This window comes from Ambystoma mexicanum, chromosome 14, assembly GCF_040938575.1.
Source record: "Ambystoma mexicanum isolate Mex_15411 chromosome 14, UKY_AmexF1_1, whole genome shotgun sequence".
Classification (NCBI taxonomy): domain Eukaryota; kingdom Metazoa; phylum Chordata; class Amphibia; order Caudata; family Ambystomatidae; genus Ambystoma; species Ambystoma mexicanum.
This window is the reverse complement of record NC_090940.1, coordinates 419,679,115-419,704,074: the sequence shown is the minus strand read 5'-3', so window position 1 is coordinate 419,704,074 and position 24,960 is coordinate 419,679,115. Positions and strand designations below refer to the sequence as shown.

At 44.9% G+C, this 24,960-nt stretch overlaps 1 protein-coding gene across 1 annotated transcript in view; it reads right to left on the bottom strand.

Annotated features, from left to right (window-relative positions):
- The window catches only part of CGRRF1 (cell growth regulator with ring finger domain 1), a 282,000-nt gene that overhangs the window by 57,048 nt on the left and 199,992 nt on the right, over nucleotides 1–24,960 (bottom strand). The window lies entirely within an intron of this gene.

Genomic DNA, 24,960 nt, shown 5'->3' with positions numbered 1-24,960 from the left:
ACAGTTATTCAAATAAACACTTACGCTCAAGGTTTCCTGAATAAACAATTATTAATTTATTTAACAGACAGTTATATAAGCCTTCTTCAGAAGGAAGCAAAACATGTAACAATTATAATGCACTTCAAAACACACTCGGTTTCTCTAAATCAGATGATACCCATTGGGGATGTCACCCAGACACTTCCTACACCCTCATGTGTCTTAAATAGCTAGGACACTGTGGACATTGACTTATCACTGGTACATTTAGAGTAATACTGAGTTTGGGGTGCAAAGGATTAGATAGAGGAATAAAACAAAGATTAACAAATAATTCATAAACTGGTAAGTACTTTTTAACCCTCCAATGCAAAGTAAATTAACGCTTTCCTGGAGGAAATGCAAAAGCACAAAGTCAGAGGTAAGATGAGTCTCTCAGGAAGCCAGGGCAGTCAATGTATGTTGAACAAAGTCTAGGGGAGCAGAAGATCTTCCTTGCAGGTAAGTAAGTCTTGCACAATGTTTTTAGAAAGGTTTGTAGAAATAAGATTCACTTGAATGGCCACAAGCTGGCCAACCAAGACAAGTCTCAACTGAGAACAAGTAAGGCTACACAACAAGAGGTAAATCCTCTTATGTTTACAGTACCTTTGGTTAGAAGAAATGGTTCAAGCTGGCTTCTGTTCCAGTGTGGCTCTGCAGATCCTGTTGTTCCTGGGCCTCAGTCATGGGGACAAGAGGGACGACTTCTGGGGACTCCTGCAACACAATGTGAAGGTCGGCGGCAGCAATGGGCAAACTTTAATTCAGTGGCACTTCGCGGTTACAGCTCCTCGCGTCTATAGCAAATAGCAACATCGCGGTTCTTGGATACCACTTCAGACTTTCCTCGCTTCTGGGGTGCAGCACTCTGTTGAGGTGGCTCAGGCTTGGCCAGTCCTGCTTCAGGGAAGTCCGGAGGATCTTCCTGGCGCTCGGGTTTGACTTAAAAGTGATGCACTCGATCTGGTGTTACTCTCCCTGGCACTTCGTTCCAGCAGCAGCAGCAGAGGAGGAAGTACAGCCAACTTCGAGAGGATGTCCAGACAAGTACATTTTGGGGTTGATTGGTGCCACCAACCCAAGGGGAGAAGTCATCCTTGCAGGGCTTCTCTAGTCTAGGTGAATTCGGAGCTTCAGCACAGCAGCAGGGCTTCACCGGGCAAAACAACGGTCCAGGAGTTGCAGCAGGCGTCTCTTCCAAGTTCTTCTTCGGATTTCTTCTTCCAGTGGTCGACTCTGCTTTCCAAGCCAAAAAGCCTTGCCTTTTATGGAGGTCTCACCCATTTCGCCCGTCTGCTATTCAGGCACGGTGCACTGGTAACAATATCTGCCTTAATGCCAGTAAGACTGAGACCTTTGACATTAGGACCACAGTTCCCTCCTTCTCTCCTACTCTCTGGGCCCCTCCCCTCACCCTCCTGTGAGGCAAAAAACGTTGGTGACATCTTCGATTCCTCTCTCTCTCCTTCCCTCCTCACATCACATCACGGACATTGCCAAGAAGGCCCACTTTCAGCTGCACCACCTGAGAGGCATTCTCACTTTCCTCATCTTCCCTGAGAAACTCAATGTCTCCAGAGCTCTGGTCCTCTCCAGGCTGGACTACTGCAACAGCTTCTTCCCCAGTCTGCCCAATTTCCTCCATCGCAACTTCAACTAATCCAGAACAGGACTGCGAGACGTATCCTTCGCCTCAAGCCCAGGGACTGCATCTCTCCAGCCCTAACGTCGCTCCACTGGCTCCCGGTTCCTGCAAGGATCAAGTTCACCCACAAGGCTTTCTGGGGCCTTGGACCCAACTACATCCAACTCTCTCTCCCTAAATGACTCCCTGCTAGAGACCTTTGGTTTTCTAACTCCAACTCTCTGCAGATCGGATGCGTTTCCAAGTAGAGAGTAGGGGGTAGATCTATCTCCTCCACAGGTGCCTACCTTTGGAATGGCCTCCTTTCCCCTCTCAGACTTGAGCCAGATCTCCTTAAGTTCTGGAAGCTTCTCAAGACCCTCTTTTCCCTTCCTCCTTCCCTCTCCCCCTCCGCACCCCTGCGAATGTGCCCCCTCTGCCTCTTTTTGACTGTCTGCCTGGTTCCTTACAGTTCTTGCAGGGAACCAGGCCCTCCTCGACCAGCCTACCCCTGCACTTGGCTCCCCTAAACTTCAACCTGCACGTGCCCTTCTGGGCTGCCTCCCCCTGCACTAGGCTAGCTGGGCCTGCACCCCACTGAGCCCATCCAGCCCCAACCCTCGCACTTAGCACGTGGACCTTGTTTCCTTTGCACTCTCTGCATTCCACCTGGCCTTCCCTTTGCACTTGCCTAAACCATGGGCTCTTTTTCCGCACTGACCAGCACTTCACGCCCTCTCACCTGCACTTCTTGTTACTGCAGTTGCACAATCCGAATGACACAAGGCCTGGTAGGACCGCTTTTGTTTTTCTTCATCCCTGTTCTCCCCCCCCCCTCTTTGTCTCGTTGCGCCTTGAAACACCTTTTGCTGTATAGGAGCATTATAAATACCCAATAAATAAAATAAACATACATCGAACAGATAGGCAAACAGGACGGTACAACAAAGGATACCCACAGGCCACATCACAAAACATCTAGAAGCGTATCCACATGCAAATACCATATTCTTATGATCTGCACAAACCAACAAAACAGCAAAGCAATCTTGCTATGCTCCCACTGCTCTTACTGACCAAAACAGAACTCATTTTCTTGCAGGTCCTAAGCACCAAGACACAATGAACATGGCAGAAGTTGCAAAGTGCAACACCCAATACCAGAACACAATAGTCGCAGGCTGGTCTTTGCTATAAATGAAAATCTGTTTCACATGGGCAACAACTAATTGATGAAGGGAGATGTATAAAGCCAAGAATCAACAGGATGTGATCGCCTAACAAAAGTTTAATTATCTCAAAATTCAGAAGTTGCTGCTTCTTTGGTGTTGAAACAATAACATCAAGTGCCATTTTTTGTTTGTTCAATATGGCATTTCACCTACTTAATAAAAATGTCAATATGACTTCAAACCTATTAAACAGACATTAAGGTCTTAAGTAAATGTAAATAATGAGAAAACATCTTTTCCCCACTCCATACAAATTCCCCATGCAATGGTTTGATAATTTGTGTACGCCCGAGAGGAGGGAAGAATAGCCTCTATCAAAGTAGCAATAGATTCACATTGGTCACGAGAGATGAATGTTTCCCCCGCCCCCCCCCCCCCCCAAGAGATTTCTTGAAAAGCTGGAATAGAGTGGTTCCCTGGCTGTGTGTATTCCACGTATTTATTGGAATTCTCCAAGGAACGGCACATTGCTTGACAGCAGCTTCATGTCCCGGAGGATTGTCCAGAGTTTTCAGCAATACTTTAGAGGGAAGAACACCAGTGTTTTATACACTCCCCAAACTGCATAAAGATGCCAATCGACCACCTGGCAGACCTATAGTTTCAGGATGCAGATCCATCCTCAAACCCCTATGCAAGTTTATTGACTTTTTACTCAACCCCTCTGCCAATTTACCTATACATACTTGAAAGACACAATGTTGACCATCAACATCTATGAAAATACACCCTTCGATAACACCCGGGAATTTCTCTTGACGTTGGACATCAAAGCGTTATACACTAGCATTCCCGAAACAGCAGCTTTGGAATGCACACGTAACCACCTTCCCCACCATATGGAACAAAGAAGAGTTCCAGTTAACTTTATTGTGTTTGCACTATGTGGGACAGACCAGTGCACAAGCGCATCGGAGAACATCTGTCCAGAATCAGATGCCGCTCTGCAACAGCGCCACTGGTTTCACACTACCTTGAACTACAACACAATCAAGACCAACTGAAATGGTGGGTCTTAGACAAGATACATAACACCTCTAATGTTAGGAATGCCCTCAACTATAAAGAGGCCTTGTGGATCTTTAAGTTGCGCTCGATTGAAATGGGCCTCAATGAAGCAACACCGACGGACAACCACTATTATTCGTGGCAAACCACTGTGCGGATCAATGAACGGGCTGATTTAATACTTCACCTTTCCATAATCACATTGGGGTACACCAGGGATACCCGGCACAGCAGTCATTATACATAACAGGCACTTCGAACAGCACACGAGCAGTACTCACGTCACTTGTACACAGGTATCCGGTCTTTTAACTCGCCTTGCATGCCTGGTGCGCGCACACTGAGCAGTTTCAACCTCCCCCAGGTGAGAGTCTCTGCATTTGGGAGATTGTATTCATATTTTGCATCTCTCATCCACCATTTTATGCTTACTCAAGCCGGGGGCCATGCGTTTATGCCTATATCTTGTACCAACTTGAGGCTATACTTCCAGGACTCGCATATTACTACCAATACACAGTAATGCCTAACACACAAATTCTGCAAGCACAGAGGCACCTTGCAACAGACTGCGGCCCGTCCGGCCTTTACGCCATTCAATCTACGTTTACAAGTAACCTGGGACTGTTGCCCTGGAGTACATTTATATCCCCACGTAACTAACATTGGTGGTCCTATTGTTGACAAAAGCTTACCTACTCATATCACTAAGTAACGAGATACGGCTTGCAATCCGCATTTCTGTTTATGTTCCCATTCGGCCGGCTCAAAGTTGCCTTGGCAACATTATTGCCGGCAGACACTTTGTCGCTGCGCGCATGCTCCCAGGCATCCTACTTTGCTCTCGAGTATGCGCTCAGCGAATATGTAACTGTGCCTGCATACAGCTCTATTGTTTCCAGCGACCTAGCCCTGGCGTCCACACACCAGAGCCCTCCATGGTTGCAAGGTAAGCCACAAAGGATCTTAAATCATTGGGATACTGCAGGGGTCCCTTATTACCAGCTGATCTATCCTCATGCCTTAGGTTTACCACGTTCCACCTGCCGGTAACGTAGCTTACTTTGTATTCTTGAAGCTAATGAAGAGTGCGCCTCACCTTCATACTATTAAGTTACCAGGCCCCCACTGCGGAAGCCGGAGAAACCAGCACGCAGCCACGTACGAAGGCTCCCGCCTGCAAGATTATTCCTGTCTGAACATGTCCAACTATCGTTCCACAGCAGTGCACTTTACATTTTCTAAAGACTACCAAGTCCCTCTTATACCACCACGAGGTATGAAACATTTCTGTCTGTTAGAACATAGCAGACCCGTTCTAGGCGCCTTACATTACGCCCTTTACAAATGCATGTTATTTATTCACAGAAAGATACTGGTTGTTCAACAACTTCCAGCCTATCTTCTCTACACCATTGATGGCACCAAATTGTGCCCCCCGCTGACTACGATTGGCTCAACTTGACCAACTATCTACACTGCTTCATTTGCTTTCCCTTCCCTTCTCACGCGCCAGACTCAAGCATAAGGTCAGCCAGCACTATTTTTAGACAAAATCTCCTTTTTTGTCATTTATCCTTAGCTGATTCTGATAGTATTCTGATAGTATTGTTATACTATTTGAAGGTGAAGCTCTCTTCAAGAGTTCAATTTTTTCTTTTTTTGTGTTCACAACTTTCACAACTTTCAGGGAGACACAATCCCGAGGCACAGAAGAAGGCACCACATCTGGGAGCCGAAACATTCTAGGACCAGGCTTTTCATCAGCCCACCCTTTTTCGAGCTTGGGAAGTCTTTTCCCGACGTAGACTGAGGATTGGTCACCAATACATCACCGCAAAATTCACAGCAAACAGGTTTGCTCTTACCTAAGAAAGACAGTTTTCTCTTTACCCCCATGCTCTATCCTATCGCACCATTAGTGTGTGCAATGTATACTTGTCTGCACTATGAGGTTGCTAGTTTACCTGTATTTGTTTGGATTTACTGCAATGCAGTTGCTTTTTAATCTACACTGTATCGTCAATCTAATGTGAAGTAATGTCTTCATTGTCTTTTTGAAAATGTTTGGTTAAGCATAAATTTGCGACTTGTGTTCTCATTTCTTTGCCTATCTCAGACAAACTGGTATGTATTACCTTGATTGTTTCACAACCAGCGGACTGAGTACCATGAAATAAAACTCATGTATAAGCCTTACAAACAAGACTATGAAAAAGTGTACAATTGGTCTACAAATAGTCTTGATGCTCAATGTATCTCAATAGCAAATTAAACATACGGGACATAAATGATTGAGAACACCACCATAGCTTTGCTTTAAATAGAAACATACAGAATTTATAGTATGCTCCAATTCATACTGGCGGCTACCCCCCCCCCTGTGACATATAGAGTTTTCAACAGTCTTGAATCCATTATTTTGGATTCCTCACATAATTCTCTTACTCCATACACAGAGTTTTGAAGCAACTCATTTGGGAGGAATCATGGCTCATCAATGTATTTTGACAGGGTCTGGGACCGGACCCCGTCAATGGTGATGGGGCCCTCTCAGCCTGGGGTGGGATGCCTACCAGGGTTTTTGCTAGAGCCAGTACAGGACCAGAGGCAGGGATTTGGCCATCTATACCCATTTATGTGTGTGCCTGCATGTTTGAAATTAGTACCATCTTTTCTTGTGCCATACTTCTTGTGCACACTGCTGGCCAGTCTGTTTCTGCCTCCCTTAGGAAACTACAATTCCCAGAAGACCCAGCAGTGGAAGAGTGAACGAGCAGTCTGACATCGAGAGAAAGCTGCAGAGTGTGAAAAGATTCTTACACCGATGGGATAATCCCAGCGCACTCGACCACCGGGGCTGAAACAATGAGGTCACCCACCGCAAGACTCAGAGTGCTGCTTTCAGCTTTTCAAAGCGCTCACACACAAGGACAATATGCTCACCTGCAGAGGGGCTGCACAGAGATCCTGCTGTCCACCCGGCAGCTTACACACGCCGGCGCAAGCACACAAACTGGGACACTGTGATTTTCAACCAGGTGAGGAAAAGAGCCAATGGAGAGGCAAGAAGGAGGCTGAGAAGGGGGACAGGAAACAGGAACGTGTGGGATGTTCAAGGAAGGGGAAGGCAGAAGAAGGAGAACCAACAGAGCTAGCGGAGGAAGGACACTGTAGAAGAGCATGGATGTTTGCTGAAGTAGTGTGAAAGGTGAAGTAATGGTTGGTGGGTGAAAGTGATCCTTTGATTTCAGTGGGCGTGCAAGGTGTATGAGTGGAATTGATAGATCGTGAGTAGGAAGTGAATGAGAGGTGCCTGGAGAAGTGAAAGGATAGTGAATGTTAGAGAAGATAGTGTGGAGTGCAGCAGTGTGGAGAGGGGAGCCTAGTAGTGTGGAGAGGGGAGAGTAGCATTGGCATGTAGGAAAGACACAAACAGTAGTATAGAATAAGATCGTAAGGTGGAGGTAGGTAGAAGACACAGAAACATTGCAGGGGTAGAAGAGGGAGTGCTAGGGAGAGACGAGAGACTTTGGGTCGAGAAGTAGGGAGGAGTGCAGGCGGAGGAAAGGGAGAGACAGAGAGCTAGGGCGAGGAATAGAAGGGTGTGGAAGGAAAGGACCAGGTGGGACCTGAATGCTGGGAAGGCACCAATCCTTGCATTCTACTGCATTGGGGAACTTATGTCAGGGACCACCTTGATTGTTCCCTGACGGAGTTAGCAAAATAAGGCGTTTGCCTTTAGGCCTCCACAACCAGACCGACAGCGTCTTAAATAGCAGGGATTATCATTCTCTAGATCCAATTGGGAGGGAACGGCCCACACTGGACAAGCCAGCGAAGGACGTCCCTCAGCGAGTCCCGTTTCCATTCTAAAAATAAAAACCCTTGAATCGTCTTCGAGAGTTTGTGTGTTCTTGAGGTCATTAAGTGCAGTAGTCACAGTACAAACCGCGGCTGGCTCACTTACATTTCCATCCCCCAAACGGAGGGAATTGCTTTTTTTTTTGGAGCATTTCATATATAGGTCCTTTGATGGCCCGTCTCTGTGAAATGCGTTCCCAGAAATCACTTGGCTGCTGGGAGGTGGTCTAACATTGGTGTGGGGGCTGGACAGCGTATCTTCGCACCACTATTTAGCCATTGATGAAATGCACAGGTCACCTTTGAGGATAAGGTAATCTGCACGTTTCTGGAAGTAGTGCAAATGAAACAAACGCATTCTCTGTGCTCCTTTCATTTGTTCTATGTTTTGAGAATCTGGCCACTTATCCTTAACTCCATAGTGATGGAAAAAGAAGAAGGGCTTGGTCATTCCCTCCCAAAAAAAATTTAGGAGCATCTAGACCAGCTCAATACATGAAAAAACATGAGTCTGCTCCTCGTACTGCACGTTAAATGGATCCGGATGACAGAAAGATTACAGAGTCCTCTTCTGTTTGAGGATCCCCGGAATCATCCACATATAGGTAGTCCTTGCTTTCTTAGGTCCCAGAACTTGGGTACAGAATTATTAAGACCCGCTTTCCCTCAAAGTAGATATTCCCCTTCATTGGCACCAACTTCTCGATCAATCGTAGCCTTGAGTATCAACATTGCTGTTCTTTGTCTGGGATATCGAATCAGGGCCACCAGTAATGATCAGAAAAGCATTCCAGCTGATCCGCACAGGGTAAGATAGGATTTCCACCATTGAATACTTTAGGTCTTATTTTTGGGATGGCTGCTTGCATGCCTGGAGCCAACCGGCAGGCTGCTCCACCTGAATTTTCTAGCCTCTCGAGTTTACTGTAGCATTAAACCGACATTTACGGGTTATAATGCTGGAAGCCTTGATCCGCTTTGGCTTTATAGTAATCCCCAGATCTCCTTGCAGGGTGCTGGTCTTACTTTTTGCTTCGTTTTTGGTTCTGCCCCATGAAGACATACATTGAACGCTTGCAGCTGCTCCACAGCAGCAATCATGGATCTTTCAATCACATCCTTCTTGTGGGGGTCGACCTGAGATGCCAGGAAGATGCTTTCTTCAAGATTGTTGGCTCAGTTTCTGCCACCATCACAACTCTGTAAATTTAAAGAGGTCATCTCCTCCCTGCTTGGTTTCAGAATATAAAATGAGCAAGGCGGGGGCGCCATTTGGGGGACGCACCCTGTGGAACCCCGGAGATCTTCCTTGCTACCCCCCCCCCAAAAAAAAAAGTATCATTATTATTTGTAATGGAAGCTCCTGGTTTGTGGCCAGCGCCATGTGGCTCTATGTTACTTGAGTGTTGGCTTGCTTGTTCAGGCCTCTTAAAAAAAAAAAAAAAAAAACAGGGGGTTCCACAAGTGTACCACTTTGCCCAGTGACCGGAAATAAGAAAGAATAGGAATAACAAATGTGTCTATCTGGAATTCAATAATTCCTAGACTCCTTAAAGGTTTATTTCAGGCACACTTCAGATTTTGTCTGTTCATAAACACCTCAAATTCACAATGCAGTCACAAACGCCCAAAAAGCATTTAGAGTAGAATAAGCATCCATTTCGGATTATGTACTTTGCTTTTCACAAGTGGAAGTTATAGCATGTTTTTTTCTGACGTTGTCTCTGTTACAATCCTCACAAGACACTCCATCTTGGTGTCCTCGTTCACTTGACAACATCCTTGTGTCCAAAAGCTTGTGTACAATATAGAAATGTTTGACCTTAGCACATAAAGAGGCCCTTGATTTCATTGTGCCACAATTAATGCTTTGTTGTAATGTGTACATCTTTCCTTTCTCCATGGAATGCTGTTCAGGATGTTTGTTTGTATGTAGGAGGTAATGAGTGCCCAGAGTACGGGATGCAGTGTGAGTGCGCTGCTTTCCCTGCGCTACTCTAAATTCTTCAATACACAGTTATGAACCCTCCCAATGGTATGTATTTTGCCAACCTCTGAAGCCTGAAAAGTAAATCCACGCAGAATTGACATGTGGCCAACTTTGAACTGCAGATGAACTGACCTGCTCTTAAATCATCAGTTACCAGTTTAATGGAATCCACTACAGAGTGTAATTTGCTTTCCGACTTTGAGAACATTCAGACAGTTCATTTCTAATTTTAATATAGCTGGTAAGAGAGCTATAGCCAGTAAGATAGCTCAGCAGGTTGAGTGCTCACTGCTTCGCTGTGTGTGTGAGTTGTAGGTTACAGGTTTAAATCCCAGCAAGGCCAACTCAGCCTTTCATCCTTTGGAGGTTGATAAATGAGTACCAACACAGGTTGGGTGATATTGTATGTATATCTGTTCTATATAAAGCAATTAAGCGCAAGTGCTATATAATAACACATCATTATCATTTGGCCTTGGACGCCTGCTTGCATTTACAGTAATTTGGTAACATGTGCCTATACACACAGATATTAACGATACATATGGTGATCCATTCTGGTATGAAATGTGTATCACATTAGTGTGATATTGTAACCATATTTTTGTAGTATACTTAGGAACAATGCTATGTGATGCCACTTCCTGTTTTGTCAAGGGGTGAAAGTTCGTGTTCCATCGCTTCCCGTGATGGCACTTGGGGTGCGGTCAAATTACATCACTTTCTGTGATGTTATCAGAGGTCAAGGGTCGTGTGATGTCACTTCAGCAACCCTGGCCTTTTGGTGAAATGACGTCCGAGGGATGAAGGGTCATTATACTATGTATTCCAGGAGGCTGTGCAGCCCAAACACTGATGATCACTTTCTTAAACGACGAAAGGATGTCCGTCTTCTCTGGACAGTGAAGGCAAAGTGGAGGGGATATGTGTAATCACCCTGCAGTAACTGTTTATGTTAAGAACTTAAATTTGCCCTGTTATTTCAGCAATCTCTAAGCAAATTATCAGAATCCATCACCGTAGGATGCAGAGCCTGGAGTGTTCTACCATAGCACCCAATGCCACCGGTCCGAGTTGTTTCTTGTGTCACAGTCTCAGGGGATGTCCAACCCCCAAAGGGGGTGCTAGAGGGACAGCCTGCATAGCGGGCTGCCCCTCTGCCTCCCCCCCTTGCAGGGAACCCCCACCTTGCCCCCTCCGGGAGGAAGGGGGCGTCCCCAAGGTCAAGCACATCCAGTGGTTTAGGTTAGAGCAGGTAGGCATTGCACTGGGAAAGGAGTTGGGTAGTTTTTTTCTTTTCACCACTATAGCATAAGTTTATCAGCATGTACAGCGATGTTCATATTTGGATTTTCAGCGGATCTCGAGGTTGTAAGTCACTAAGTGCAGGTTCTGTTGGTTTGAACGATGTACACCAGCTATTGAAGTAACGGGGTGTGGAATTTGTGTAGGTTTCTTTTTCCATAATAATAATAAGTTTATTGGATATACGTATAGCAAAAAGCTTTGTATAACATTAGATACAACAAATTTAAAATTCATTCAATATGTGGGCTGGACAAGTTAAAACATTATCGAGTAGCATGAAATGCTTTTCTCATTTAACACAGGTGCTATTATGCGATACATTTAAAAATCTCTACGAGATGCATGTAAAATCTGACAAAGTAAATTAAATTAATATCATCACCCTGTAAAAATTCCAACAATAAATGAGTAATATCTAGCACCTTAGCAGCATTATTATGCGACTTAAAATATTTCATGCAAAGACAGTTCAAACTGTCGCGTTCAATGATTAGATGGAACAATGTTTCTTCCAGTAGATTACCACATAGTCTACAATATTTGCGATTGTATGCGATATTGTTCATCCAACTTTTTTGCGAAAGCGCAACTGATACGTTAAATTTTAGAAGAAGGTCAACCCGAAATATATTTGGACTCCGATATGCCGATATGTATTTTGGAGTAACTTTACGAGCCCATCTGTACTGGCAATATTCAGAAGCAGATGTCAGGGTTTCCAGATGTAGCATACTGTGAAAGAACGCAGTCTCAATTAGTTTCCTCATGAGCCAATATTTGATGTCACCCGAGACATATGGATTACTTCCTTCATATAGCCACTGGCGGTGTCCAGTTAAAGTTTCGAAAACAAAAGGATCGAATGCCAAAGGTCAGAGTGCATTCGACCGAAAACCAAAGGATCGAAAAAAATATTTAATGTATATTCTTTTCTTTTTGCTCTTAGTTTAGCTTTAAAAGGGTGTTTTTATACCAAAAAATGTGTTTGGGGGGGGGGGGCCCCAAAAAAAAAAAAAAAAAAAATCAATCTTTTTTTCTGGTCGAATTGACTCGCCCCTTTTGTCATTCGAGCCTTTTGATTCGGTACTACAACCTATAGCCGCCACTGACTATGAGTACGCTTCAAAGTACCAATTGTACCCAACGGTGTGATAGCATCCAAACTTTAAAAGGCCTGTATGTATGAGACAATTATCGTATCGGTTGACACAGTGATCAAACGTTGGTAGAACATTACACATTGTGATAAATGTACATTCCAAATGCCCTTTAAATTAAACTCAAGGTACAGATATTCTATACTTGTGCATTTAGGAAGACAAAATAATCACCTTAATAGTTTGGCTTCAAATCTAATGAGAGCTTTTTTAAATTTATAGCCCCAGATAGCAATCGCGTAAGATAGCATTGCTGTTATTTTCGAGTTATATATATAGATAGTCAGCCGATGCACTGTAACCATTATTACGACCAATGAATGAACTTAATGTGTTCACCGAGGTCTCACATTTCAATTTTGCCTCTGCCCAATGGAGGTCCCATTTCAGCTTGTCATCAATGATTACCCCTAAGTATTTGTAAGATGAGACTTGCTCCAGCGGGGCATCAGATAAGGACCAATGTAGACGCTTCGGCCTCAACCTCTGTGTGAAGACCATGATTTTGCTTTTAGAATTGCTAATTGTAAGGCCATTATTAGATGCATAGATGGCTAATGCATTCAGCATGAGTTGTAACGCAGCTGGGGTATAGTCGAGAAGTAATAGGTCGTCAGCATACGCAAGCCACCCCGAAGTCACATTCTTAATTTTGATCGGGTTTGCAGCATAGATGTTAAACCCTACTCAATGACTCAAACAGCTATTGCATTCTACCCCGAGACCCCACTCCATCTTTGCAAGCTCTGATAGCACCTATCATCTACGAGGCCGAAGCCGAAGGATACATTAGCGCTCGGGAAGCAGCTTTTCTGTCTCCCCCACACCCTCGGATCCCGGCAATATACGCTCTCCCCAAGATCCATAAAGGACTCACACCTACACCAGAACGCCCCATTGTCTCTGGGATTAGCTCTATACTGGAACCCCTTTCTCAGTTTGTTGACTTCTTCATCAAAGACCAAGTTCCAAAAATGACAAGCTATGTTAAAGATTCCACTAATATGCTAACCCTTCTAGACACCATCACATACAACCCAGAGATGGAATGGCTAGTCACGATCGACATAGAGTCCCTGTATACTCGGATACCACAGCAGGAGACACTACAAATGCTCAGTAGAATGCTACACTCAGGTATGGACCTACACGGAGTGCCACCCACATTCATTCTATCACTCGCAGAAATAGCACTGACCAAGAACTATTTTCTCTTTGAAGATACCTTTTTCCAACAGATTTCAGGCACCGCAATGGGGGCCACGTTTGCCCCGAGCCTCGCCAACCTGTACGTGGACTGGTTCGAACGCCTACACATTTATCCTGAGACCAATCCCCATCTCGCCAAGGTCACCCTATGGCGGCGATACATAGATGATATTTTCGTGATATTCAGAGGCTCAGAACAGGACTTAGAGGCCTTTCACATCTGGCTTAACTCCCTTAATCCCCACCTCAAGTTCACAATGGAAAAAGACAGATCTAACACCCATTTCCTAGACCTTGCCATTCAAGCCTCTAGTGGGCACTTGCTCTCGAGCGTCTACAAAAAAAACTACCGACAGAAACTCTTTACTGTGCTACTCTAGTTACCATCCTAAGGCACTCAGAGATAATCTCCCCTTCGGGCAGTTCCTGCGCTATAGAAGATTGTGTACACAGACCCCAGATTACACTAGACAGTCTAAACAACTCCAAACACAACTTGCCGAGAGAGGCTATCCAAGGAGGATCATTAAAGATACATGCAAAAGAGCTAGGAACATCCCACGTTCCATCACTCTACAACAACATGTTAAATCAAGTGAGTCCAACACTTTTACAGCTGTGTTCAGTTATTCACCCCTCCTCAACAAGATTAAACGTGAAGTCAAGAAACTTTGGCCCATACTCAACACAGGTGCCTCTGAGATCGCAGTCCCACGTTTTGCTCTTAAGAGACGCAGTAACGTGAGAGACAAGGTTGTCAAAACCCTGATACCCAGCACACCCAAGGAAGTTTCTACCCAGGGGACCCTGTGGAACATTCCACCTATCAAGGGACATGCTCCCTGTGGCAATTGCTCCATGTGCGCCCAGACCTCTAGAACTACACAGATAGAGATTGGGTGGAAAACCCCATGGACACAGAACACATTCACTAATTGCAACACTAAGGGCGTCATCTATATGATAACCTGCCCCTGTAACTTGAGGTACATTGGCATGACCACCAGGCCAGTCCGTACTCGAATGACCGAACACAGATCGTGTATAAGAACAAACAAACTCACTGCACCCTTGGTGTCTCATTTTGTAGCCAAAGGACATACTGCGGAACAGTTCATGTGGACAATTATTGAAAAAGTTACACCACCCCGCAGAGGCGGCAATTATAACAACATGCTGTTTAAGAAAGAACAAATGTGGATTTATAGACTCAACACCCACTCTGAAGGACTGAATGAACAGATCCAATGGCACGAACTAGCAGTATTATCTTAAAACTGTGAACCTGCACAGGACCATAGTTGCCCCGTCCTCCAATCCACGCCTCTGATCATCATACCCCAATAGCCACACCACCCATCCACCCCCCGTTCGTTCGAGCCTTGTTTTGAGCCTTTCTCTGAGCCTTGGTCGTTTTCTGAGACCACATGAGTTGTGCAAATGCTTGCACCACGTTCCCCCCTGTTCCTCCATTTTCTTCCCCCATTCCCCCCCTTCCCCTCCCTCCCCCCCTTTCCCCCCCCCTTCTCTCCCTTCCCCCTCTCCCCCTTCATTCATTTTTCCTTTCAGTTAATTGGTACCCATCATCTATTACCTCGAACCATTCCTCTGTCAATTTCTTCATTCCTTTATTCTTTGGAATGTTTATTTATTTATTTATTGGTTGCACAATGTGGCAATTCACCATTCATATTAATTAATGGCCCTATAGAGCCTCCTCTGCTAGCTACGCGTTCTTGTATATTTAAACAGAAAGCCACAGCACCATCGAGCCCTTACACCTACCGCACTATTGTTTTCCTGAGTGCGTGCTCTCCTGTGCTTTTGACAGACACTCAGGCATTTCTCATAGCCTACTCTACACGCCCCCGGCATTAGTATGAAGCTTAGAGCGTCACGGCGACGCCAACGCAAAAACCGTGTTTTGAAGTGCTTTTTATAGGCGATGGGCCTTATTTTTTCCAGTAGTATTCGTCCGGAGCTGCAAGTACAGCACACGGACCCTCTGGAGACGAGCAGCAGCCCTACTACAGGTATGCCATCCATCTAGGCCCCACAGCTGTGCTTCCACACAGCCCCTGTAGTCCACTCTAACATTAACAATATTCTCAACAGGTACGTTTGGCCTGTGAGCCCTGTTTTGCCGACTGGGGCACTCAACTGTGTGGTGCTTGCCTCCACCAGCCTTGACGCCCATCGGCCTCCTCCCTCCCACAGTGGACTTTGGCCCAGAGGTAATAACTTGTCTTTAGTACCTTGTAATGGCACCAAGTAACTGCACTAGCCCTGGTTCTTCCCAATAGGGGCTTATAGGTTGTTTTTCTATCACCGTGGCACTTCGTCCATCCTTAGTGTATATGGTGCATTCACCCCTGGATTGCACACTTCCCTCCTATCGCCCCCACGTTTTTGTCCCCCGGCGGTGAGACCCACCACAGGTGTCCAGGCACCCTCAACCTCTCCTGCAACCAGTTACCCTCGCAGTTTCTGCTTCCTATGCTCACTTAAACACAGTAAAGACTCCACCTTTGTAATTGCATTGTTCTTTCAGTTACCGGTGCCCCCTATTGCCCTGATCGTGAATTTCCCCCTGTTTCCCCCCCCCCTCTTTTTGTCTCCCTACAGGAGACACCAGAAAAAGGTTTTTTTTTGGGAAAAAATTTCGATCATGTTCAGCTGAATTCTGAACCTTGGCAATCCAGCCTGTATCTAAAATCAACGGTCCTGACGAAGATGGCACAAATCCCTATCGCCATTGAAACCGGTCGACCCTTTTCGGTCATGAGGGCTCTCATGACCCACTTCTGATCTCTTGCACACCGACAGAGAGATTTTCCTCCTGAATAACGTGTTGCAGCACGCCCGGCACCACCGAGTGAGCTCAACACTTTTACAAGAGCCCTTTTTTTAGCCCCCCAGCCTTTCCCTGGCTGTGTTTTATCTCTCCATCCACCAGTGGTCTCTCCAGACGAATTGTTTTCCATCCCAACCTTAGTGACCCACGGGCACCAGTAAAGTTATACACTTTGGAAAGGAAAAAACAGTTGACCTGCCCAGCAGGTTGTACCTACCCTCTAGATCAAGCAGCCCCAAGGTCTAATCCACACCTTGTTGAACATTGCTCAACCGTCTGGAGAATACCATTTTTTTAATTCTCTGTTTTCTCTCTCTTTTTTTGGACAACATGTGTCAGTCATTGGACACAGCCACCAGTATAGAAGGCTGAGGGACAGCTTTCTCCTCTATATCTTTTTAGTAGGCGATACACCACGCGCTACCCAGGGACAGACACCCCCGCCAGGGCTAGGGTGTTCTTCCTGAGGGATAGGTACGCCGAGTTGGGTGCCCCCCCTCCTTTTCTGTGTTTGAGTGTGAGCACTCCATTTTACCAATGTGTTAGCATACCTAAGATGCACCTTAAATGTCCCTCTTCCTAATATAACCGTTTTTGTTGTGATATTAGATGTTAAAAGAAACAATCATATCGGCCAGATATAGGTTAAAAAGTGTCGCGGCTATCATGCATTCTTGTTTTACGCCGCGTTTGGTGGACATAGATTTAGAGAGTTTACCCAAAGCGTTAAGACAAACACTAACTGATGTGTCTGCATGGAGTAGCATCAGCATACGAAGCAAACCACTTGGAATCCCCCAATCCACCAGTTTGCGCTATAGCTGATTCCTACATACCGTGTCGAACGCAGCGGAAAAATCAATAAAAGCACAGTAAACATCTAGGTTCCGCCGCACCCAAGAATGTTCAACCGCGGAGCTTAGAAGGAGAAGATTATGTACGGTGCTAGATTTGGATCGAAAACCAATCTGATTAGAAGGAAGGATCTTCTGTGCGTCAATCCAGGCATTCAGTTCATGAAGTAGCACTTTGGTAAAGACTTTAGAAGTAGAGTCTAACATAGCGAGCATTCTGAAATTAGATGGAACATCCCAAGCTCCCTTTTTGTGCACAGTCAGGATGTTACTAGCTTTCCAGGGAGGTGGTAGAATTCCGTGTAAGCCAATATGACAAAATAATATGCGCAAGGCAGCACCCCATAGTGGTGGATCACTTTTTATAACCATATTGGATATACCATCAGGGCCAGCAGCACAAGATGATTTTAGGTTTTCAATAATGGCTATGATGTCTAAAATTGAGGCTTTACATTCCCATGGTGAATCAGGAATCGGTGGAGCCATAGCAACAGTTTCACTGCTGCCTAGGGTAGAAGCTATATGGTCCGCCCATGACTCTTCATTTGATGCAATTTATTGTCAAGTCTCTTTTTGTTTTTGGCTATCAGATGCCATATCGCGTTGCCATCACCTAACATGGATAGTCTGGCTATCTTTTGGCAAAGTTTTAACTCAAGATCTATTTTATGAGATTTTAGCCAACGTTTATGGACTTTTTTAAGTCGCAAATTTGTTCTGTAATCGATAACGTCGTGGACACCCCCTTTTTGGAGTGAACAAACTTTTTAATATTTCGACGTAGTTTCCTTTTTTTCAATTTGGATAGCTTTATCATTATTTTTACGTACTGGTCGCAAAATATTGACTCTCTCCAAAACAGATTTGTATGATCCTTGCTCTATGGTGGAAATGTGAATGTTGGTCATAGTAGACGAAAAGTGCTCAATTAATTGATCACATGAGTTTGGCCCAGAAGAGTACAATTGAATGAAGGCAGGTAGCAATTCCCGGGCCATTGTATTTGCTTGTTCAATGTTATGACGTTTCTTTAGGATTTGATTCTGTCCTTCATTCAACAGTATCTGACGATTTTTATCATGAGATGGCAATATATGATTTTTGTGCTTTGCATCAATAAGGAGACATAGAGGCAAGTGATCACTCTCCTCACGACACACAACTCCCATATCCCTAATGAATGGCATGCCAAGAATATTCGAAAAAATATAGTCAATAGTGACTGCAGATGAACCTTCTATACGCGTGGGAGCCATATGTGGATCACTCATGGTAATACCATTCAAACGTGTCATATTATGAGATTTTAAGAGTCTGTGCCACTTTTTGCCTTGGATATTGGAAACTTGTTTGATAGAGTTAGATTTCTTAAGGCCATCCGCTATTTGCTCAACTGCAGAGATCTCACCTATTTTAGTATTAAAGTCGCCAAGGAGCAAAATTGGGAAGTTGTGGGAGTATTTTTTTAGTGCGGCATCAATCCCTTTGATGTTTTTTGAGATTAGTCACATTTTAGGCGTTAATCATAATGATGCTAGTATCTGGACTCTTAATCTTAGCTATTAAAATATTTGGAGATGATTGGGATAGTTTTTCTATTGTCCACGGGCTCAATACCGATATGAGTAGCCCACCCTTCGGTCGACCCATCTGACCTTTAGTTGCCACTTCATGGACTGTGGAACGGTTGTCTATTTGGATCTCGGCTGTTATCCAATTTTCTTGGAGAGCAACTATATGAAACGTCAATGTTGCTTATGAGACCATCAACATCGAACATGTGTGAATGACCCCGGGTGTTCCAAGAGTAGAGGAATTCGGGGACATTGGTCATTGTCGTGTCCCAGAGAAGTGATCCTTAAAGGATAGGGGCAGCCATTGCCAATATCCTTCAGGAATGGTCTCGATGGATGAAGGATCTTTGGCAAATGAATGCGCTGGTACCGGCTTGTGGGTCACACTTGCGCATCTAGGTTTTGGATCTATTGCTGCGATGACAGGAGCAGAGTCCGGTTTCTTGGCTGTTTGAGATGCATTAAAACACGAGACATCGGTAGGTCGTTTGGTTGTCGGAATCTCGACAGATTGAACGATGTATCCGAGATTAAGCAAATTCTCTTCAAAGCCGAGGACACAATTGAGGGTGGCATCATTTTTAAAGCACACATTCGATGTGTAGTGGTTATTTAGCTCGATTTGGTCCACTGAGTAAATGTCATTAGATGTTATTACATGTAGTAGGACTAACTCATGAAATAGCTTCAAGATTTCTGCTCTGTTTAAAGGAGCACGCGATTGAACAGCAGCGATTTGGGTCAGTTGAAGGGCTACCATATGAGAACAATGTGTGGCAATACCTGGGCCTGAGTTTGAATTAGTACGAGAGAGGACTTTCTTTTCTGTTGGGTTTTTAAGCCACTCTTTCGGTAATGTCATTTGTCGTTCTTCAGAGGGAACGACAACTGCAGGTAGTACCACTTTTTTAGTACGTGTTTTCTTGACTTTCTAATTTTTGGGGACTGCAATGGAACCCTTGCTGGATTTAGATGATTATGCCTTAGCCTGAGAAGGATTAGCTATGGTAACAATAGGGTCAACATGAATAGGCTTACTGGAGGTGTTTGGCAAGAGGGGTTTCATAGGAGGGCACCCACAAGTAGCATTTGTTTTATTCCAGTACATGAATGCCTGAAAAATACAATTTTTGTTCCTGTGATTACCCTGTGGTAAAGATACACGTGGTGTAGTCGCTCTCACAACAGGGAGAGGAATATGTGGTGTGGGAATAGGTTGTGGCATACAATGAGGGCCGCATTTTCTTCTGAGACTCGAATGAATAAGCAAAGATTGGATATCGATTTTAGATTCCAATAGGGTACATTTAGCTAGTAGGCTAGTGAGTACATTTTCTAATGCTTCAAATTTCTCAGCCGAGGTCATACATGAGTCGAGCTCGCCATCGTCCAACTATGGACCGCGATCAGTGATCACACTTTTTATTAATGGATCTTCCAAGTGGTTAGAAGACTTGCCAGTAGATTTGAACTTAAATAATGGCAGCGTGTTCAAGTCTGGATCAGCGAGGTGGTGGTTATTTATTGTAGACAAGATGGGGACAGTTGAGACATACTCTTTTAGAACAGGCAAACTTATAGGTTTAGATGGTGGTGTGAAATATAAGGGAGTAGCTATGGGATCACCAATAGACAAATCAAGATCTTGGCCTAGATATTCCAGCTCCATTTCTTCAAGTTTGGAGTTAGATAGGTCGATAGTACACGTTGGAGGAGAAACAAGAGACACTGCAGAGGCAGCATAAGTCTGTAAGTCTTGAGCAGCCTGAGGAGAGGACTTGACAGATTCAATTGGCATGTCCGGGATTGAGTTCAAATCATTGGATACTTTAGAGACGGTAACTTCAATCAATTCGGAGACATACTTGGGGGCTTTTGATCCACCTAAATTATCATTCAACAGCTTAGGGCTGACACAGCACAACTCACTGGATAATTCAGTTACCAATGCATCAGTTGAGTCTAGGCATAGCTTATTAGACACAGGTGTTAACAATTGTGGAGATTGTTCATGATTCAGGGGTGGAACATTTTTAGCGAAATAGGCTGTTATATGATTTCCCTGGTGGAGGCACGCGAAATAACCTTTGGAATGCATATACGTCTATTTCTCAAAGTTTTGTGCATTTCGATTTCACGTGCGTGATCAGCCATAACGTTAAAATGAAGTGGTCGGGTAGGTATGGCGTGTTGGCGAAACTCAAATAAATGATCATCGTACAAGAAAGCAGCTACGTTGGGATAGACCAGCTAAATCTCGGTGCTCAATTCTCAAGTTACAGAACACTTAACTCTGATAAAACCGTACAATATAGCAGTGAAAAAACATTTTTGGAATTGTTCAGGCAGAATGCTCGGACGGGCACCTAGTGCGCTACTGTACACCAATATTGTGAGACAACAATCTTAACTAAGACTCTTTTACTCTTATTATATTTACACTTATTACACTTGCGACATCAAAGTAGTACTCACTGTTACAACATACATGGAAGGGAGAGCCGTAGACTGTTGGTGTAATCTATCCACCGATTAGAAAACACGGGATCACAACAAAGTCGGAACTTTCATTGAAGACTAAAGTGCTGTCACAAATGCTGTCACAGATGGTACGCACCACTAAAAGGGGCCAAGAGGCACACTGTATTAACAAATAGCTAGCAACTAGCAACAGGAGCATATGTAGCATGTGGCAGAGAGCTGTCACCGCTGTTCCGCTGCAAGCAGTGAACAGCTACTTCGAGCTACTTCTGGAGCGCGTGCGCTGAAGCGCGCAGGCTCTCCTTCAAATAGCGTAGCAAAAGGGGCGGAGCCTATTTTCTAAAAAGTATAAAGAAAATATAAAATTAGGCACTAGAATTCACAGGGAACACATATAAATATGTGTAACAGTGTAGAAATCTATAAAGGACCATATAAACTTGAAGGGTGCTGAGATGAAGATTGTTCCGATGTAGTGCAGAGTAGGTTGCCCAGAGTCCTCCAGCGAACAGCTACTTCGAGCTACTTCTGGAGCGCGCGGGGTCTCCTTCAAATAGCGTAGCAAAAGGGGCGGAGCCAAGTTTCAATGCATTGCAGAGTAGGTTGCCCAGAGTCCTCCAGCGAACAGCTACTTCGAGCTACTTCTGGAGCGCGCGGGGTCTCCTTCAAATAGCGTAGCAAAAGGGGCGGAGCCAAGTTTCAATGCAGTGCAGAGTAGGTTGCCCAGAGTCCTCCAGCGAACAGCTACTTCGAGCTACTTCTGCATCAACTTGATCAGCTATTTAATTTTGTTTCAGCAGATTTCGAGGTGTACGTTTCTGGTGCTTCTTTTGCTTGTTTTACTGTTTGTGCCAGCTATACATTTTTCCATTTCTGTCACAAAGTGTTAGGCAGAAATCTGTGCAGTTCCCTTAGGGACCACTGCAAAACGTTTAAGGACACAGGAGTAAGCAGTAAACCCAATTGGTAGCAGTCTGCACCACACAGATTTACCTGGTAGCTGTGGCTGAGCAGTCAGACTTCTCTCAAGAAGAGTTAGGCAGTATATAGAGTATACACAATAGGGCTAAAAATACAGTAGAACAAGCAAACACTGACCAGAGCTTTGGTATAAAAGTATATAATTATTTATTTAAAAACACACTTAAGAAAATACACTGGCACTAATATATCAAGCAAGTTCAAACACAGTCCCTATAAGTATATACACCTCCCTAGTTAATTATTTGACAAGTCTAGGTTAAGACACCACTTATTTAGCAAAACAGAGGTGAGCGTGTAACCGTAGATGGCACTCCAATAATTTGTTTAAAAAGGGAGGGAAAAGGCAGAGTAGGAAAATAACACAGTACCAACACTTTTAAGAAACCACAGCAAGTCAAGAAAGGCATGGTCTACTGTAGAGCCAAAAGTTCATAGGCCAGGCCCACTCTTGGAGAGAGCAAGGCGGAATGTGCCCAAGATCACACAGTGGAAATGCACTCTAAGTCTTTGCAAAAAAGTCAAAAAGAGGTTGGATCAGTTCAGAAAGGCAAAGTTAGCAGGTCTGAGGTCAACCCAGTTAGAAAGTCAAGGATTTAAGGGACACCTTGGACAATCTGTTGCAAGGGAGACCAGGCGGGACACAGTACCTGAAATGATGAGAAAGCTCCAGCGGTGGCAGTTGTTCCTGGCAGCGGGTGCAAGTCGTGGCTTCACCAGAGGAAGAGATGATCTCGACGAGGAAGAAAGCTGGAGGTCGTTGCACTGCCAGGGAAGAAACCAGCCGCGGAGTTCCTGATTTAAAGGTACGACCCTTTTATTCGCGGTAGTGGTGAAGCGTGGCTATCCGGCCGCCGGGGTGCTTGGCACAGGCGATTCGACCACGAGACGTCCAGGAAGGCGAAAAAGGTGAACTGGTTGGTCCCACCAGCTCAAAGGGAAGAAGACTCTCCTGGAAGAAGATCTCCTCTGTCGTCGGGGAAGTGGTGAGTTTGTACAGCAGGGCTTCACCGGTGGCGTCGTCGTTGTAGATGGCTCAGCTTCTCCCCTCTTTGGATTCTTTAGGTCCTGTGGCGACTTCTGAAGTTCCAGTCCCCAAAGCCCTGCTTTCATGCAGAAAAACCCCCATTCAACAGCCTAACTGTCACTCAAACATGCTAAGTGGTGAGCCGGTAGGCTCACCACTGGGCCAATCACACAAGAGTGCGACTTGAGTTGCCAAGGCAACTCATTCCAGGGTGCCTAATCCCCCTCCCACACATCCTGACAGACAGAGTGGCACCATTTGGAGGGCTTCTGTGGAGACGCCCGCCAAAAAGTGGAACAAAGGGCTCGACTTGGGTTAGGAGTTTCAGAGGCGAACACAAACACCATTTTAAAACCGAGTCCTGGCAAAAAGACCCAACCGGGGAATAAATATTAAATAAATAACCCGGCGGCATCTTTAACATTGCACCAAAAAGTGGTGCATTTAAAATCAATGGGAAAATCCCATAATAAATATTCCGGTGGAATATTTTGCGTGGTATCCACTGCCACCAGCCAGAAACTCGACAAGGGGGGACTGGTCAGTGCCCCCTTGGAAAACAGACCCAGTGGCAATCGAATTACCGCTACCAGTACTTCCACAATATGATGGTTTGTACTGGTTCTGTTCACAATTTGAGACTATTAAAGCCAATGGTGACTTTACATGCCCTGGGAGACAGTAGTCAGTCCCAGGGTATGGAGTCTATGTTTGGGGGTTACTATGACACCCCTGTGTTACTGCACTGAGGGTGCTGTGTATCACACATACCAAAAACACATGCAGCCCTATGGAGTAAAAGACCCCATAGCCCATAAAACACATTCAAAGTCAAAGGATATCTCAAATCATGCCTAAGAGTGGGAGAAAAAGAGTCTCGCTCTTAGCAGGAGATAAAAAATAAACCCCAAAAATCCAGCAAAGCTGCTGGGGGACTCACTAGGTTTGGGAAATTAGCCTTAACAGAGAATTCTCCCCAACACTGAGCTCGGGGCAGTCCTAGCCGGGGAGGAGTGTGATGCAGCGGTTTCGAACATGGGCGGTTTCCCGATGGCTGCACTTGAGCTAAATTCGGACGATGGGCACCGAGTACCTTAGAGACAGTTGAGACTCCTCTTCAACAAGATTCAGTAGTCCCGAGGAAGAAGTCCTGCGTGCAGTACTGTCTGAAGCGTATGTCCGCTAGCTTGCTAAACCTAAGGTGGCAAGTGTCCACCGGAACATTCAGAACTTTAACATTGCCCTGCTTATGGGCCACCTTAGAAGTCTAAGGTCGTGAATTATGACGCTGCTTAGGGCTGGGACTGCCCCCGTATTGTGTTACGCTCCTATAAATGTGACCTTTCGTTTCTGAATGTATACCAATTGTCTGTTTATTAGTAGGATAGTAATGGTTATGGTCTGTTGTCTTACTCCCCCCCCCCCACCCTTTACTGGAAAAGGGGAGGGCCAATGAGGCATGGCACCGCTATGTACTTGGGAGCGGAACAGCCTAACCAGTTGCATAATACGTGGCTCCCCTGATTCTGCCCGGTCCCTCATAGTTCTCTGCAAAAACGTGCAACCGTTTGGTGCTTTGCTGACTTGTCGGATAGCTCCTCCAGCCATCATGGTAGGTGCCGCATCATAGGAGATGCAATGCGTGCACACAAAAATAATACAAATATTGATTTATGTTGTAAAAAACACACCTAGAATAAAAAAATATGCATGCATGTAACTTTAAAATGTTCATGTCATTGTCACAGCTTTCTTTGCTTCAGCAGCATT